Here is a 20,099-nt window from a genome sequence, read left to right as displayed (position 1 = left end):
AGAAAATCACCGTAAGAGCTGAGTAAACACAGTAGCCTAAGTTATAAGAAGTGCGCAAGTAGCCAGTAGAGTTGAGGGAGCATTCCTGTGGGCGGAGGTTAGTCTAAACACGGTTCTGGTGATGTCACTAATGAAGGAAGTAGAGGGATGTAGTCCAATCGAGACGTTTTTTGTAGTCAACTTCTGTTAAATAAAATATCTCGCTTGGCATTGAACTTTGAGCTTTATAATTTTACAGATATTATTTATGCTCTAACAGCAACATTACACACTAACTAAAGTTTGAAACATGGAATCGCATGCAACGGGACCTTTAAAATTGGCCTGTTGAAAATCCTTATACGTCATTGACCCACATATTAGTACCTAAATGGTACATATTAGTCCCTCAAAGGTACATATTTGTACCAAAAGTGTACATATTAGTATCTAAATGGTACATATTAGAACCCTTTTGAAGGGTACTGTCCCAGTGACAGCTTTAGTAGGCCCTACCTTTTTTTCTGAGAGTGAAACTGAACAATTCTCCAGTTTAAAGATGTTTAAAAAGAATATTTCATTATTGATTGAGCAGTATTGGGAGAGAGCTTTAGCGTTAGATTCATATTGTTGCCTGTGGGAGCTGATGAAGTTTGAAATGGCTAAATATTTCTGAAAATTTGGTAGTAACTTAAAAGAGCTGAAGAAAATAAGGTGGTGTCTAAAACTGCGATACTTTCTTCTGAACCCCCAGAGCTGCTTTCTGAATCTGATGAGCTTGAGTATGCTGAACTGCACTGTACGTTAGATGAGCTGTACACTTATAGAGCGCAGGGTGCTTATGGGTAATTCTCCAACTAGGAGCACTTTTGGCACTGTGAGCGTATGTAAAATTCACTCTCTTAAAACACACTTAAAACAGTCTTCCTTCCTTCATGTGTCTTCTAACACAATATAAGAGTGGGCAGTTTTAGAATTTCAAATATTATTATTATTATTATATTTAACATATTATATTATATGAATATTATTATTATTAACAGTTTTTGTGAAGAGCGCTTTCAAAGATGTCATTTCCACCACTTTTCAATTTATGTATTTTATTACAATATAATATTGTAAAACTAATTATATAAGATTATGTATCAGTCAACAACATCAGTGGCTACCTAATCATGTGACAAAATAAATCTTAATACTTCATGAACTTAATACATTTTTAAAGTTGCTAAATGCCACATGTTGCCAAAATTGGGATTTTTACCTACAACATTTCATTTTTGCTCAGGTCTATGTTTATTATAAGTCACTCACACATATATTGTAAGTAATGAACTATTAATACTTGATTTAAAATACATTTAGATCCACATCATTGGTTATTCTTTTTTTTTTTCTTAAAAACTGTGTAGTGGAAAGTGGTGGAAATGACGGTTTATGGTGGAAAGATTGTTTGTTTATTTTTACTTAAATTGCCAGTCCAAAATATTTTTAATTTGTGTTATTGTGTAATTTGTTTAATTCGATTAGGCATCACCCAGCTGTATATTAACCACAGACACATCTCTGAAAAGCTTTGATCTATCTCTCCTCACTTTCTTCCTACCCCTGGATGTAGATCTTTCCACTATGGGGGGAGTGTGTGGTGTGTCTGGTGGCGTAGTGGCCGACACAGCGTTTGCTATACTCCACTGTTTTCTTTTTCTTTCCTTCTCCTTACTGGAGACCTCTAAGACTGGTGTCACTATTCCTCTTTCTTTTTTCCTGTGATATCTTTCTCTGTCCTTTTCTATTTTCTGTTGATATTTAACTGGATCGGCTTTTATTCTGTCCCTGTATTCCTGTGACTTCTTGGCCATCGCATTCGGCATCTTAAATATAAATATAGATAAATAAAAATAAACATAGAGTGCACTGGAATGGTGATATATAAAGTTCTCAGTCCAAAAGCACAAATATGTCATGAGAACATGCAAATAGCGCACACAAACGGCATATATCATGTCCAAAGCTACGCCTGTAATTTCCCAGAGGTGGAAATCACATTTTAGCAGTTTTTCTGCAATATTAGCACACCCTCATGTCAGGCTTAGCTACTGTTGGACTTAGCATGTTGTTTACTCGTAATAAACATAAATACATTATTTTCATATTTGTTGTACATAATTCATCCGAACTACAGCCAAGGTGGAAATGACGCTGAATAAAAATACTCTGTATAAAAGCTTGAGTTACCTTGATTTATTTTCTTGTGCTGAAGAGCACATGTGCCTGAAGTTTCACTATTGTCCTTTTCACTATTATTTCCATGGTTACCAAGTAAATAAAATATTTAAGGTGGATCTTTTGAGGTGGATTTTGTTAAGGGAGGTGGAAATGGAGGAAAACCTGCGGGGACAGCCTTATTTTATTCCCAAAATAGTTTAAAATTGTGATATACATGTGGAATTTCGATGTATGATTTTATTTTATTTGTCCTTAAGACAAACATGTTAAAAAAATATTTTTAAATCGGTCCTTTAATATAATTTTTTAACATTCAAAGAGGGCCAGTCTGGGTTGGGGACAAGCATAAAACTGCAAAATCTGCTAATAAACAGCCTTGCAAAAGCATTTTAAAAAGAAAACAGGGGCAAGATTTGGTGGTTACTGGGATGTTGGAGCATGAACTTCATAATGACAATGTATTTGTGCATTTGTTTGTTAATTTATGTACAAAAAAAGGCCAAGGACACAAAAGTGCCTGTAGTTGGAGAATCACATGTAAATGTATATGTATGTCATTCATTGTGATATAAAGAAAAAGACAAGACTATATAAATCGTAGCCATATAGTTTAAATCTGAACATACTGAACGAGTACACTTTTATATTGACAACATGACTAAGCATTTTTACTGTCTTGTTTGTGAACAATGACACAAGGACTTTTCATTCTGATGGCACAATATGTTCATTGACATGAATACTGACTTTTGAGAAGATTTTGAGTAAGTTACAAGCTTTTAAATCCACTGTGTGGGGCTGCAAGTATGGATTATTTTGAGAAATGCATTTACTGGTTTGCAAATCTTAAGGATGATTCAAGAAATGTACCAAAGTGACTGAGAAAAACTGCAAAAGGACATTCAGGGCAAACAGTATGTGCAAAGGGATTTAGTATATGGGTGAACATGATTTCATCAAGTACAACATCCCTACATCAACGTCCTTTTTGATCATGGAGCAATATATAACTTTACAGTTAATATCAGTTCCAGGCTATAACCAATGCAGAGCCTGAGCTCCAAGTAAATGAACAAACCACAGACAACAGCCTATTCTTTTACACAACCTATAGAATGATTTGAGTGTATTCCTAGTCAATTTATTTATTATCAAACGAGTTTTCATGGGAGTTTTTCTATCAGTCGCTAAATAAAAAGAGCATATACTTTGTTCGCTTTCTTTATAATCTATTCACACTTTAAATACAATAGTTTTGTTTGTCATAAAGGAAAGAGTGAATCCAAATTGTTCCGTGGGTCAGTAGGGTTTTTTTCTACTTATAACCTATTTAGGAAGTGGAGATTGTGAAATAAATGCTCCTCTGCTGCCACCTACTGGTTATAGTGCTAATCTCATGTCGGTTTTGTTTTAAGTGTTTATTTCTCCTAAAAACAAGACGCATCCGTTTGCACCTCTTACTTTATTGATCTGGGCTGTCAATTGTTTTGCCTGACTGATGTTTGTATGCTCTCAACATAGTTATCAAAAAAATGACTAGTAGGCTATGACTAGGCTACATTTAATAGAGTGCTAGGCTTTATAAAAACTTTAGTGTAGCTCTATTAAATAGTACATTTATGCTAAACAATTTTAAATTGAACGATTAATTACTTGTTCAGAATAAGTATAGCTAACTAATTAGAAGTAGGCTAACTAATTTTAGTTTAAAATCCAATGAGCTCTAAAATGGTTTCTGAATCGTTAATTAATGCTAAATGCAGCATCTATGAGTGAACTTGAGGCATGCAGACCTCCTGCTGCAGAGCATTAACTAATCTTTAAACCAACAAATAAATAATGATAAGACCCACTTTTTCTGAATTTTACTAGCCCATTTTATTTGTCTCTCAGAAGATCGTATAATCAAAATACATGACAATAGACTTTTATTACAAAGTTACATCTATCATTGGGATACCAAATGTATTGTACATTAACAAAAATTCAGCATTATAGAAATAAGGGTGCTAATAAGGGTGCAAAATAAGATTATCTATTATAATGTCCATAACAGTTTGAGAAAATAAGGAAAAACAGATATTTCCAGACGTGTGGCGCAGACGCACATACAGTCATCTTCATCTTCATCATCATCATCCTCATCCTCATCCTCATCCTCTTCTTCATCCACTGAAACAGCTCGACTCAGTCAGGAACGAGAGAGCTCAGATTGTCCCTGAGAAACTCAACATGAACACAAATAATACAGGAGAGATGCTGGAAATGCTCTTCATGAACGTTGTTGTTTATTTGTTGGCTGACTGTAGATCTTTGTACATTGTCAGATTGTTCAGCCAGAATTAAAGCACATCAACCTAATTTATACAGGACACTCAGATCTGCAATAACTGTTCAATCTTTTCATATCTTTTTATCATGTCTTTATGTTTTGGGCCAAATTATGGAGAGTATCAGGGATTAAATCATTATTAAACTAATGAATCATGATGAGACTTACTTTTTCAAAAAGAAACTGAATCATTGGTTACCCTCTTCATTCACTGATTATATTGTTTAATTTATGAATTGATGTGTTCAGTTTTCTGTACTAATGACTTGGAAATACTGTACGTGGTTACATGATTACAAAGATATAATGTTCAAAATGTATTGGCGATCGATCAGCCGCGCCCAGAGCAGCCGCTGTGACGTCACAGACTGCGCGAGTTCCATATGGTTGCTCAGGTTACCAGACTCAGAGTTATTAGTCAAACAGTGACAGTGTAGAAACTCAGACTCAGAGTTATTAGTTAAACAGTGACAGTGTAGAAACTCAGACTCAGAGTTATTAGTCAAACATTGTAGGAACTCAAACTCAAGAATTATTAGTCAAACAGTGATAAAGTCCAGGATCTGCACGATGTCTGAACACTTCCCGATGGATGAGGAGATCTGCAGTGCAGTGTTGGAGGAGCCGCTGAGTGGCGCTGTTGAGGAGAGAAACACAGCAGAGGAGTGTGAAGCTCCTGCTCCAACTAGAGTCGCGTGGGAGAACAACTCAGGTGCATTCACACACACACACACACACACACTCCAGGGCTGCCAACTGACACGCTCTCACGCCACACATCCATTTTCTCACGCAGAGAAAAATCGCGAAGAAGAGGACACTAACACTGACACTGACACAGACAGAGCTGGTTACTTTTGATATGAAACAAATATGAACCTCTCAAATTCTGTCAATTTTATTGCGAAATTCAAACAATAAATACCGTTTTGGCGCTTGTAAATGTGTGGTGACAGATCGCTGGCGCACGTGAACCGATCATCTCTTACTCTGACTAGCAGCTACTACTAGTTAATAGTAAATAAACACGAATGAACGATTGGTATGTCGAAAGATACAGTAGGCTACAACTTACCGAAATGTTTATGCCTCATACAGAATGTCGATCATTCAGTGTTTTTCTCCCGTGGAAATGGTCAATAAAACAGCTGGAGAACATATGACACATAACGTTACGTTTACCCCAGGAAAGCCATTAATGACCATAGCACAAGAGGACTATTTTGCTAAATTTGGCACCAATGCTATATTTTCTAAATGTCATCATTTGTTAACAAACAAGTATTCATTTCTTCAATGAGCTCATTGTTTGTGCATTAAATTATTACATTGTTTAAATTAATACATTTTTAGCTAACTGTGACTATATGTACAGTACATTTCTGAAATGCATAACTTAGACAGTTTTCTCTGATAACAGATTACTCTAAATTGTAATATGGACTCATGCACTTAAGCACTATACAAATGAATGTGAATTGAATTAAATATAAATTGCACCGTATTAACATATACGATTTTTACTTATATCATTAAAATATTATTACATTGTTATTATAATAAACGCATTATATTTATATTTGAGTTGTTATTTTTAACCTTTAGGCTATCTATTAACATGTATCTACTGTAACCCTACCTAATATTTGTCTAAATGAATCGATATCATTATTACACTTTTTTTTTCATTACATGTTGCTCTAATTTACCTATCGGACCATAGGCATGCTCAGTTTAATGAGTTCGAGAGATTACCATCCGGTCTGAGATTTAGGATGACAAATTGGGGCATAACATATGAATAAAATATCCTTTTTCACAAATGTTTTCCCCCATTTGTTTTGAACTAGCAACATAAAGCAGCTGTACATGAGGACAATCACTCAGTTGTAATCTGTGCTAATAAAACACATGTTTCTAATCAATATTGTTGTTTGCAGAAAAGCAATCAAAATGGATGAGTTTCCATGCTGGCGTCTCGAGAGTGTGGAATGCTGGGAAACGTCTCTTCCAAACCAACGAAACCCAAGTGTGTGCTTTTCTGCCGTCGCAGAAGCTTCCACACACACCCAGTGTCGAGCCGACAGACCCGCTCGAGTCCAGGCCGACTGACCCGCTCGAGTCCAGGCCGACTGACCCGCTCGAGTCCAGGCCGGCACACCCGCTCGAGTCCAGGCCGACAGACCCGCTCGAGTCCAGGCCGACTGACCCGCTCGAGTCCAGGCCGACAGACCAGCTCGAGTCCAGGGCGACAGACCCGCTCGAGTCCAGGCCGACAGACCCGCTCGAGACCAGGCCGACAGACCCGCTCGAGTCCAGGCCGACAGACCCGCTCGAGTCCAGGCCGACAGACCCGCTCGAGTCCAGGCCGACAGACCCGCTCGAGTCCAGGCCGACAGACCCGCTCGAGTCCAGGCCGGCAGACCCGCTCGAGTCCAGGCCGGCAGACCAGCTCGAGACCAGGCCGACAGACCAGCTCGAGACCAGGCCGGCAGACCCGCTCGAGTCCAGGCCGGCAGACCCGCTCGAGTCCAGGCCGGCAGACCAGCTCGAGACCAGGCCGGCAGACCAGCTCGAGACCAGGGCGACAGACCCGCTCGAGTCCAGGCCGGCAGACCCGCTCGAGTCCAGGCCGACAGACCCGCTCGAGTCCAGGCCGACAGACCCGCTCGAGTCCAGGCCGACAGACCCGCTCGAGTCCAGGCCGACAGACCCGCTCGAGTCCAGGCCGACAGACCCGCTCGAGTCCAGGCCGGCAGACCCGCTCGAGTCCAGGCCGGCAGACCAGCTCGAGACCAGGCCAACAGACCAGCTCGAGTCCAGGCCGACAGACCAGCTCGAGACCAGGCCGACAGACCAGCTCGAGTCCAGGCCGGCAGACCCGCTCGAGTCCAGGCCGACAGACCAGCTCGAGTCCAGGGCGACAGACCCGCTCGAGACCAGGCCGACAGACCAGCTCGAGTCCAGGCCGGCAGACCCGCTCGAGTCCAGGCCGACAGACCAGCTCGAGTCCAGGCCGACAGACCAGCTCGAGTCCAGGCCGGCAGACCCGCTCGAGTCCAGGCCGACAGACCAGCTCGAGACCAGGCCGACAGACCAGCTCGAGACCAGGCCGACAGACCAGCTCGAGTCCAGGCCGACAGACCAGCTCGAGACCAGGCCGACAGACCAGCTCGAGTCCAGGCCGGCAGACCCGCTCGAGTCCAGGCCGACAGACCAGCTCGAGTCCAGGCCGACAGACCAGCTCGAGTCCAGGCCGACAGACCCGCTCGAGTCCAGGCCGGCAGACCAGCTCGAGACCAGGCCGGCAGACCAGCTCGAGACCAGGCCGACAGACCAGCTGGAGTCCAGGCCGGCAGACCAGCTCGAGACCAGGCCGACAGACCAGCTGGAGTCCAGGCCGACAGACCCGCTCGCAAGTCCAGGCCGACAGACCCGCCGTGCTCGAGTCCTAGTCCAGGCCGACACAACCGCTCGAGTGCCGCTCGACTTCATACGGTCAAGTGAGTGTTTATTACACTCTGATATTATCACTCTGATTCATCTCCATTTCTGCCTGATGCTTCTGGCTTTAGTTTAATCTCTACTCCTGTCGGTTCCTCACCTGATCTCAGGTGTGTTTGCTGCTGGAGTTCAGTCTCATGCTGTATATTAACATGCTAACGTGTGTTTTTCAGGATCATTTGAATCTCTTTATGAAGTGGGACGGAAACTGAAATCCAGAGGCGATCGCAGTGATTATAAGGGAGTTCGAATCTCGGATGGCAAACGAGTATGTTGCTCAAACTTTTCCCCTCTTGTTTCCTTCTATCTTTAGTCTTTTAGTCCTGACATAAACATCAGTTTTCATCAGAAATGTAAAGATTGTAGATTACCATGCACACAAACAAAAATGGATCAGATTACTTACGTTTGCAACAATTTTCTTCATTTTTTAGGTGATCATCCGTCGTATTAAGAAGAGCCAGCCTGAGAAGCTGGTGAAATTGGTAAGTTGACAACTTTATTCTTCATGAAATTCTCCAAGAATCGTTTTATTAAATTGTAATTTGGTAATTGATACACCTGTATGTACAGTATAAGATATAGTTGAAAGCCTAGAAACATCAGTTTTTGTTCAACAAAGTAAATTGCTTTGATTTTTAATTAACTCTTTAAGCCCAAAGTATGTGGTTTACTTATATTTAAGTAATTAAATTAATATAAACATGCGATTAATCAACTAATGGCTTGAATGAATGACTAATCTTTAGTCAGGGCAGCCCAAGAGTTTACTTTGAAAAGCTCACGAGATGGAAAATGAAGTATCCCGGGCTTTTAGTTAGGAGATTAGAGATTAGTTTGGAGTCAACTAACCTTCTGTCAATCTCTTTTCTTTAGCCTGAGATTCCCATACCTATGAGTCGAGACGCAGCTGCAATGTTTATGCTACAAAAGTCTCCCACTAGCACACATATCAACCAGCTATATTGCATGTATGTCCTGAAAAATCAAGACGTCCTGATTCTGGAATGGCCACATCACAGAATGACCTTGTTGGAGTTCTGCCAACAAAACCGAGGTTCCCTGACGGAACACGTAGTGAGAAACATCGTTCAGCAGCTCGTTGTTGCGCTGCAGCAGTGCCTGGATCAAGGTGTTTATCACAAAACAAACATGAACAACGTTCTCATCTACCCAAACACCCTGAAAGTGAAGCTGACGGACTTCGGAGACGCACTGATCCTTGAAGAAAGACGTGAGTCGGCTTCTCGCACACCGTTCACTGTTGATGTGTTTGATGATGTTTTACTAAACACTGGAAATGTATTCTTACAGGTGCTGATGAACACATATTAAGCTCAGAGGTCAGAAAGTCAGCTGAGTGGGTCCCGACTGAGGACATGCACATACTGCTGGATCAGCTGGTCAAAAGAATAGGCCGTTGGTTTTGGCAAAGGTCACGTCTGTCCAAAGGTGAGACCAACAACAAGAACGAAATGGAAATAACATTGCTTAAAAACATGAAGAACTCAGTAAAATTGTAAAGAGCAAAGTGTAAAACACAGCGGATTGACAATGAATGTTTAGCAATGAATAAATGTTCATGGGCATCGTGAGAATATCATAGTAACAGCAAGAAATGCTGTGTATTTCATGGTAACATGACCTTACATGAACTACATTTCTCAAAATCTGTTTGTGAGTGTCTATAAGGACAAACGTGACTAATCAGCTGTCTTCTGAAAACTTTGACAGAATGCCTGGATCTTCTTGAGAAACTTCATGACAGTGGGTCACGGATCACCTTGGATAACATTTTACATCATGACTGGTTTAAAAACCTTTCAAAGTGATGAAGATGTTGTCCAGGGCGGAGCAGGCAGTTCAGGCGACCAGGGCGGAGCAGGCAGTTCAGGCGACCAGGGAGGGGCAGGCAGTTCAGGCGACCAGTTCAGGCGACCAGGGCGAGGCAGGCAGTTCAGGCGACCAGTTCAGGCGACCAGGACGGGGCAGGCAGTTCAGGCGACCAGGGCGAGGCAGGCAGTTCAGGCGACCAGTTCAGGCGACCAGGACGGGGCAGGCAGTTCAGGCGACCAGGACGGGGCAGGCAGTTCAGGCGACCAGGGCGGGGCAGGCAGTTCAGGCGACCAGGACGGGGCAGGCAGTTCAGGCGACTATCAAGGTCCTATCAAGGGACACACTGGAGCCTCCAAAGGAGACGGCGGCCGAACAGAACGGTCCCGTTAACGGACAGGGGAATTCAGAGACCCAGCCGGAGAAGAGCCGAGTCCCAGAAACACCAAACGCCAAACTCCCCGAGATGGACATTGACTAACTCCTCTTATACGCCTCTGCGTTCGAATTAAAAAACATTACCCAATCCAGCAAATGTTCTTCAATCCAGCTTGTTTAGTGAAAACATGTTTCTGTTTCTATTCTATTATTGGGAAAGTTTATTGGCATTGAAAATTAGTTGCGTTTCAAACGTGAGATTCTTGATGAAGTTTCCAGACATCAGAAGCACTGACACAGAGGAGGAAGAGCCTGAAGGTTTCTCGAGGCAGAGGCGACGAGCTGCGCTGGATGTTAACGTAGAGTTACTGTTATGCAGTATTTGGTTGTAAAAGGTGCGTCATTCTGTGGCCACTTTTGGGTTTAGCCACGTTTGTTTTACTTTTACTTTTCTACTCTGCAACCTGTGTGAAGGATGGAGACCATGCTTTGGTGTCCATCCAGTCATAAATAATGATGAGAATTATAAATAAACCATTCATTTTGGTATACAGACAAGGATTCATTGGAATGTATAACTCTTATGAGGTATTGGATGTACATACTGGTTCACTGTTAGTGTAATTATATTGTCAGTTTACTGAGTTGAAATAAAATCATGTTGGAGGTATTTTGAGCCGTTTGCTGAAGTGGAAATGCAAAAGGTACAAAAACCTTATGACATGTCACCTAAAGAATTACACAATACATACATTGAATACCTAAAATAATTTATATAAATTATAAAATTGTAATCTTTAACTGTCAAGAAGTATGCATCTTAACTAAGCTGTCAAATATGTATTTATACTGTGAATTTTAAAGTCCCCCTCTAGTCAATAATTTTATCCCATAAAACTCATCTTTGATCACCAAAATTACATATTTAAACGTTTTTCCTTGAAAAAAAAATCATCATGCCTTAAAATATCTTGAATGTAACTCGACACCCTTGCCTCATTTAGTATATGTGGTTCTATGAATATGCAAATGAGCCCCGCCTCCACTCACAGAGCTCAGAGATTCACACGTTGATCTGATTGGTTACAAGGTAGTTTGTGACGTCAGAAACACCAGCGATTTCAAAGCGTGTTTTTGAGACTGTCTTTGGTTCACTGCAGTTTTAAGGAGGAAATACTCAGCAATGGTGTCGACTTATGAATGTACACATGATTAGTCTTAAAGCATATTAAAAATACCACATAGACATATAAACAACATTAAAAGCTGGATTTGCACCACAGGGGGACTTTAAGACATTGTGAGAAATTGGTCCCTTTCAAAACATCAGTTAATACATTATCAGAAAATACAATTCATACACAATAAGCTATTTATAAGCACTTTCTCACAAACGCATCATTTTCAGATACAACTGCCTAAAAGACGTTTTTTTTTTACTTTTTAAAGTACTGCATTATTGATACTTAAGTACATTTTCATTGTCACTGAATTATTAGTATGTTGTTGTTGTTGGTTTTTTTTTTTTTGCTGATTTTATGAAAGTATTGTAAAAAAAAAAAATGCTTAACAGGGTCGACAAAGTACCCAAGATCGTGTTTAACAATATTTGTGTGAGAAAAAGAGTATTTTTTAAAATTATTTTAAATACTGTTTTGAATTTAATATGCACTTCACTCGTGGCGACGACATCGTATGACGTCACGGTCATCGATCATCGAATGTTGGTTTCCGGTGGAAGTGCCTCACGAGGGAAAATGATGATTTAAAAATAAATTACTGGTTATAAATGCATATAGTCAGCCTGAATATGTAGCCAAGATTGTATTTGAGTGTTATTTGGGTGAAATCAATTATATTTTAGATTTTAAATGTCGTTTAAAAAATAAAATGTGTTTCCCTGGTAGGGACGATGTCGGATGACGTCACGTCCATCGATCGTCGTGTGGACTGTTGTTTGAAATAGAGACTAGAAGTGCCACATTTTCTTTTGTTAGTGATTTTACTTGGCCAGAACACAGTTCTTCTTAATATATATGGATATAATTCTTCTATGGAAAATAGCACCTTAATGGATGTGATTAGTGAGCATATAGGCTACTACTGGATAAATAAATACCCAAATGCTGGTCTTATTTTGGGTGGGGATTTTAATATGGTATTAAATAGTGATTTGGAAAGGTTTCCTTCAAGAGCGGATTCTGTATGTCCAATTATGAATGCATTTGTGATGCGATTTAGTGTTGTTGATATATGGAGAGAAACAAATCCACAGCAGAGACTCTATACCTGGAGTAAGGACCAGTCTAAACAGTCTCGAACACATTATTGGCTTATTTCCCAAAGTCTAGCAAACAGCTGTAACTCAACCAGCACTCATGCTACGCCTCTTGCAGACCACAGTGCTGTCTCTCTTAAAGGATTAGTCTCTCAACATCCCTTGATTTCAGATCAACTCCTTCTTATTGCACTCTCAGAAAAAAAGGTACAAAAGATGTCACTGTGGCGGTACCTTTTCAAAAGGTACACCTTTGTACCTAAAGAGTGCATATTAGTCCCTCAAAGATATGGTATCAAAAGTGTACATATTAGTTCCTAAATGGTACATATTGGTACCAAAAGTGTGCATATTAGTTCCAAAAGTGTACATATTAGTACCGAAAGTGTACATATTAGTACCTAAATGGTACATATTAGTCCCTCAAAGTATATTGGTACCAAAAGTGTACATATTAGTTCCAAAAGTGTACATGGGTCAATGACATGACGCCTAAATTTTCTGTCCGATTGCATTTTTTCAGGCAAAAATGGGTTTAAATGCATAAAAGGATACTGTATATTTATAGTACCTCTCCCATGTATGTACTCACTTTAACTTTTAAAAAAACTTTATTTATTTGTTATTTTTTTTGTTATTTAAAGTGTCAAAACATCATGTGGTGCGACCGTCCGGCCATAACTTCTGTTTTGAAAACGTCTTTGAAATTACTCTGAATTTATTCAAATTTATTTTCTGCACTATTTGGCATGATTTCCAAAATGTTTTGTAATCCTTTCAAATTGAAACATTGAGAAAATCGCCTTTAAAGTTGTCCATTTATGTTTGCAATATTGCTATATTCACTCACAAAAATAAATGTTTAGAAATTTATGGTAGGACATTTACAAGATATAAAACATCTTTATTTAATATCCTAATGATTTTTTGGAATAAAAGAAAAATCTATAATTTTGACCCATACAATGTATTGTTGGCTATTGCCACAAATACCCCGTGCGACTTGTGACTGGTTTTGTGATCCAGGGTCACTAATGATTTGCTGCTCAAGAAACATTTCTGATTATTATCAATGTTCATATTTTTTTTGGGAAACTGTGATACATTTTGGATTACTGTGATACATTTTTCATACATGTCAGGATTATTTGATGAATATAAAGTTCAAAAGAACAGCATTTATTTGAAATAGAATCTTTCGTAACATTATAGCCTGTGCCTGAATGTGACACTGAATGTGTCCTTGATTAATAAAGTATTAATTACTTTTAAAAAACTATTGACCCCAAATGTTACCTGTATACAATACTTTTATGAAATAATTTATATCTATAACATTATTATTTGTTAGAAAGAAATTCTAAGTCAAGTTAAATTAAATGGTGCACTTGTGTTTGTGAAGTGATTTTTTTTTTTTTATAAAAGTGAGTTTATAAAATGTTTATGTTCAGGAAAATTCTGTGAAATTTGTATAAAATCTGGTTTCAATAAAAAAATTTTTATAAAATGTATTGTTCATTGATCTCTTTAAATAGATTTTTAACTATATAAGGTTTTCGTGTCATTTGGAGCGACCACTTATCATGTGGTGCGACCAATAAAAGCTATCACTATATTAAATTTAAAATAAAATATCTTATTTCTGTGGCTGAAATATAAATCACTGATACAGTATGCTTTAGTAAATTATATTTTTAAAACATTTCTATCAGTTTTATGCGATTTACAGGAAAAATAAGTCTGTTAACTGCATTTTAGAAGGCGACTGAAATTGCAGAACAAAACTATGAAATCATTATATACAAAAACTCAAAAGAAATTCAAATACTCTGTTTTTAAACACTTTAATTACTGAGAACATGTTAAAAAAAATACATTTATGTTAAGGAAATTAATTAATTTTAAGATAAATCACGGTCGCCCCACATGACATTTTTTAAGCCTATGGACAATTCATCTAGATGAATAAACACTAAAATCACTTAATTTAAAATTTTTATTTGAATTTTTATGTACACAACATTCTTAATGATTGAACAATTGCAATATATATTGTTAATTTTCGTATTTCAAAATTGGCCTGTTGAAAATCCTTATACGTCATTGACCCACATATTAGTACCTAAATGGTACATATTAGTCCCTCAAAGGTACATATTTGTACCAAAAGTGTACATATTAGTATCTAAATGGTACATATTAGAACCCTTTTGAAGGGTACTGTCCCAGTGACAGCTTTAGTAGGCCCTACCTTTTTTTCTGAGAGTGAAACTGAACAATTCTCCAGTTTAAAGATGTTTAAAAAGAATATTTCATTATTGATTGAGCAGTATTGGGAGAGAGCTTTAGCGTTAGATTCATATTGTTGCCTGTGGGAGCTGATGAAGTTTGAAATGGCTAAATATTTCAGAAAATTTGGTAGTAACTTAAAAGAGCTGAAGAAAATAAGGTGGTGTCTAAAACTGCGATACTTTCTTCTAAACCCCCCAGAGCTGCTTTCTGAATCTGATGAGCTTGAGTATGCTGAACTGCACTGTACATTAGATGAGCTGTACACTTATAGAGCGCAGGGTGCTTATGGGTAATTCTCCAACTAGGAGCACTTTTGGCACTGTGAGCTTATGGAAAATTCACTCTCTTAAAACACACTTAAAACAGTCTTCCTTCCTTCATGTGTCTTCTAACACAATATAAGAGTGGGCAGTTTTAGAATTCCAAATATTATTATTATTATTATATTTAACATATTATATTATATGAATATTATTATTTTTAACAGTTTTTCTGAAGAGCGCTTTCAAAGATGTCATTTCCACCACTTTTCAATTTATGTATTTTACTACAATATAATATTGTAAAACTGATTATATAAGATTATGTATCAGTCAACAACATCAGTGGCTACCTAATCATGTGACAAAATAAATCTTAATACTTCATGAACTTAATACATTTTTATTTAAAGTTGTTAAATGCCACATGTTGCCACGAGTTGGGATTTTTGCCTACAGCATTTCATTGTTGCTCAGGTCTATGTTTATTATAAGTCACTCACACATATATTGTAAGTAATGAACTATTAATACTTGATTTAAAATACATTTAGATTAAAATCATTGGTTATTCTTTTTTTTTTTTTTTTTTTTTCTTAAAAACTGTAGTGGTGGAAATGACAGTTTATGGTGGAAAGATTGTTTCTGTTTATTTTCACTTACATGGTTAAAAATATTTTGGACTGGCAATTTATTTTATTATTTAACATATATGAGTTAAACAGTACCTAATAGTTAAAAAAATAATGATTACAAATGATATGCAAATTATATGAACCTGCTCAAAACTCAAAATTCATATAAATATAGATAAATAAAAATAAATATAGAGTGCACTGGAATGGTGATATATAAAGTTCTCGGTCCAAAAGCACAAATATGTCATGAGAACATGCAAATAGCGCACACAAGCGGCATAAATCATATGTCCAAAGCTACGCCTGTAATTTCCCAGAGGTGGAAATCACATTTTAGCAGTTTTTCTGCAATATTAGCACACCCTCAGTAGGCTTATCTACTGTTGGACTTAGCATGTTGTTTACTCGTAATAAACATAAATACATTATTTTCATATTTGTTGTACATAATTCATCCGAACTACAGCCAAGGTGGAAATGACGCTGAATAAAAATACTCTGTATAAAAGCTTGAGTTACCTTGATTTATTTTCTTGTGCTGAAGAGCACATGTGCCTGAAGTTTCACTATTGTCCTTTTCACTATTATTTCCATGGTTACCAAGTAAATAAAATATTTAAGGTGGATCTTTTGAGGTGGATTTTGTTAAGGGAGGTGGAAATGAAGGAAAACCTGCGGGGACAGCCTTATTTTATTCCCAAAATAGTTTAAAATTGTGATATACATGTGGAATTTCGATGTATGATTTTATTTTATTTGTCCTTAAAGGGATACTCCACTTTTTTCGGAAATATGCTCATTTTACATCTCCCCCAGAGTTAAACAGTTGAGTTTTACCGTTTTAGAATCCATTCAGCCGAACTCCGGGTCTGACGGTACCACTTTTAGCATAGCTTAGCACAGATCATTGATTCTGATGAGTCCAGTAGCATTTCTTTCAAAATGACCAAAGAGTTTCAATATTTTTCCTATTTAAAACTTGACTCTTCTGTAGTTAAACCGTGTACTAAGATCGACGGAAAATGAAAAGTTGCGATTTTCTAAGCCTATATGGCTAGGAACTACTCTCATTCCAGCGTAATAATCAAGGAACTGTGTGGCTGTACCATGGGTGCAGCAGGCGTAATGATATGACGCAGCGCCTGAAAATAGGTCTAATAGGTTAGACAAACTTAGTCCCGGTCACGTTGGAAGAAGTTACCGAGCTGGGGACTATTTTCAGGCGCTGCGTCATATCACTACACCTGCTGCACTCATGGTACAGCCACACAGTTCCTTGATTATTACGCTGGAATGAGTATAGTTCCTAGCCATATAGGCTTAGAAAATCGCAACTTTTCATTTTCCGTCGATCTTAGTACACGGTTTAACTACAGAAGAGTCAAGTTTTAAATAGGAAAAATATTGAAACTCTTTGGTCATTTTGAAAGAAATGCTACTGGACTCATCAGAATCAATGATCTGTGCTAAGCTATGCTAAAAGTGGTACCGTCAGACCCGGAGTTCGGCTGAATGGATTCTAAAACGGTAAAACTCATCTGTTTAACTCTGGGGGAGATGTAAAATGATAGCCTGGGTGCCAGCCCGAACCCCGCCCACAATATTTTTTGGTCGGGAAGTTCGGTCTGGACTCGCTCCGTTGAGGAGCTATTATGCCCGAACAAAAATTGTTCGGACCAATCAAATTGTCAGGGCGGGCTTTATACGATGATGGACAGATAAGCAACGGTAACGTCATCATCCACGTCATCAACGAGCGCTTGGGTTGAATTCAAATGACTGCCGCTGAAGAATTGAGATTTCACGAGTTCACGCTTACAAATAAGTCAGATAGAATAAATGCATATTTGGCGTGCTGTCCGAGGAGAGGCTTCGGGCTCGGTATTCGGCCCGAACCCAAAGTAGCCTACTCCCCCCGTATTCCTGGCTGTGGAAGAACAAGCCAAGAGTGAGTGCAGAGATGCTGAAAACTGTCATGTTAGGTGAGTTGACCGAGTGAATAAATATATGCTTTCCTCTCATGCTGATAGACGGTTGATTGGATTGATTATTTGAATGTGCTCCTCCTGAAATTTGTTTATAAAACATCATGTGTAGATTCCGCCATCGCGTCTGTTATAGAAGATATCGACAGCGCATTAATTTTAAAAGAGGAACAGAGAACCGCGATCGGAAACATGAATGAAAAACTTACGTCACTTACTCCGTTGCTCTGATTGGTTGTAGGTCTATCCAATTGAGTGCAGAGGAATTTTTTTTCCTGGTTCGGTTGAAACATGCCCCATAATCAAAGCTCAATGGAGAAGTATCAGACTCACATTCTGACTAGAATTGAGTATGACGACGTCAGGCTAGTAAAATGAGCTTATTTCTGAAAAAAGTGGAGTATCCCTTTAAGACAAACATGTTAAAAAATATTTTTAAATCGGTCCTTTAATATAATTTTTTAACATTCAAAGAGGGCCAGTCTGGGTTGGGGACAAGCATAAAACTGCAAAATCTGCTAATAAACAGCCTTGCAAAAGCATTTTTAAAAGAAAACGGGGGCAAGATTTGGTGGTTACTGGGATGTTGGAGCATGACCTTCATAATGACAATGTATTTGTGCATTTGTTTGTTAATTTATTTACAAAAAAAGGCCAAGGACACAAAAGTGCCTGTAGTTGGAGAATCACATATGTATATGTATGTCATTCATTGTGATATAAAGAAAAAGACAAGACTATATAAATCGTAGCCATATAGTTTAAATCTGAAAATACTGAACGAGTACACTTTTATATTGACAACATGACTAAGCATTTTTACTGTCTTGTTTGTGAACAATGACACAAGGACTTTTCATTCTGATGGCACTATATGTTCATTGACATGAATACTGACTTTTGAGAAGATTTTGAGTAAGTTACAAGCTTTTAAATCCACTGTGTGGGGCTGCAAGTATGGATTATTTTGAGAAATGCATTTACTGGTTTGCAAATCTTAAGGATGATTCAAGAAATGTACCAAAGTGACTGAGAAAAACTGCAAAAGGACATTCAGGGCAAACAGTATGTGCAAAGGGATTTAGTATATGGGTGAACATGATTTCATCAAGTACAACATCCCTGAATCAACGTCCTTTTTGATCATGGAGCCATATATAACTTTACAGTTAATATCAGTTTCAGGCTATAACCAATGCAGAGCCTGAGCTCCAAGTAAATGAACAAACCACAGACAACAGCCTATTCTTTTACACAACCTGTAGAATGATTTGAGTGTATTCCTAGTCAATTTATTTATTATCAAACGAGTTTTCATGGGAGTTTTTCTATCAGTCGCTAAATAAAAAGAGCATATACTTTGTTCGCTTTCTTTATAATCTATTCACACTTTAAATACAATAGTTTTGTTTGTCATAAAGGAAAGAGTGAATCCAAATTGTTCCGTGGGTCAGTAGGGTTTTTTTCTACTTATAACCTATTTAGGAAGTGGAGATTGTGAAATAAATGCTCCTCTGCTGCCACCTACTGGTTATAGTGGTAATCTCATGTCGGTTTTGTTTTAAGTGTTTGTTTCTCCTAAAAACAAGACGCATCCGTTTGCACCTCTTACTTTATTGATCTGGGCTGTCAATTGTTTTGCCTGACTGATGTTTGTATGCTCTCAACATAGTTATCAAAAAAATGACTAGTAGGCTATGACTAGGCTACATTTAATAGAGTGCTAGGCTTTATAAAAACTTTAGTGTAGCTCTATTAAATAGTACATTTATGCTAAAAATTTTTAAATTGAACGATTAATTACTTGTTCAGAATAAGTATAGCTAACTAATTAGAAGTAGGCTAACTAATTTTTGTTTAAAATCCAATAAGCTCTAAAATGGTTTCTGAATCGTTAATTAATGCTAAATGCAGCATCTATGAGTGAACTTGAGGCATGCAGACCTCCTGCTGCAGAGCATTAACTAATCTTAAACCAACAAATAAATAATGATAAGACCCACTTTTTCTGAATTTTACTAGCCCATTTTATTTGTCTCTCAGAAGATCGTATAATCAAAATACATGACAATAGACTTTTTTTAGTAGCCTATATCAAATGTAGTCCTATAAACTGTGCCAAAATAAGATTATCTATGATAATGTCCATAACAGTTTGAGAAAATAAGGAAAAACAGATATTTCCAGACGTATGGCGCAGACGCACATACAGTCATCTTCATCTTCATCATCATCATCATCATCTTCATCCTCATCCTCTTCTTCATCCACTGAAACAGCTCGACTCAGTCAGGAACGAGAGAGCTCAGATTGTCCCTGAGAAACTCAACATGAACACAAATAATACAGGAGAGATGCTGGAAATGCTCTTCATGAACGTTGTTGTTTATTTGT

At 38.1% G+C, this 20,099-nt stretch overlaps 1 long non-coding RNA gene across 1 annotated transcript in view; it reads left to right on the top strand.

Annotated features, from left to right (window-relative positions):
- The window catches only part of LOC311276886, a 374,569-nt gene that overhangs the window by 95,312 nt on the left and 259,158 nt on the right, over window positions 1-20,099 (top strand). The gene's annotated exons all lie outside the window — the stretch shown is intronic.

Source organism: Rutilus rutilus, assembly GCF_951802725.1.
Source record: "Rutilus rutilus genome assembly, chromosome: 18".
Taxonomy (NCBI): domain Eukaryota; kingdom Metazoa; phylum Chordata; class Actinopteri; order Cypriniformes; family Leuciscidae; genus Rutilus; species Rutilus rutilus.
The sequence above is the reverse complement of the archived record's forward strand: the minus strand, read 5'-3'. Positions and strand labels throughout refer to the sequence as shown.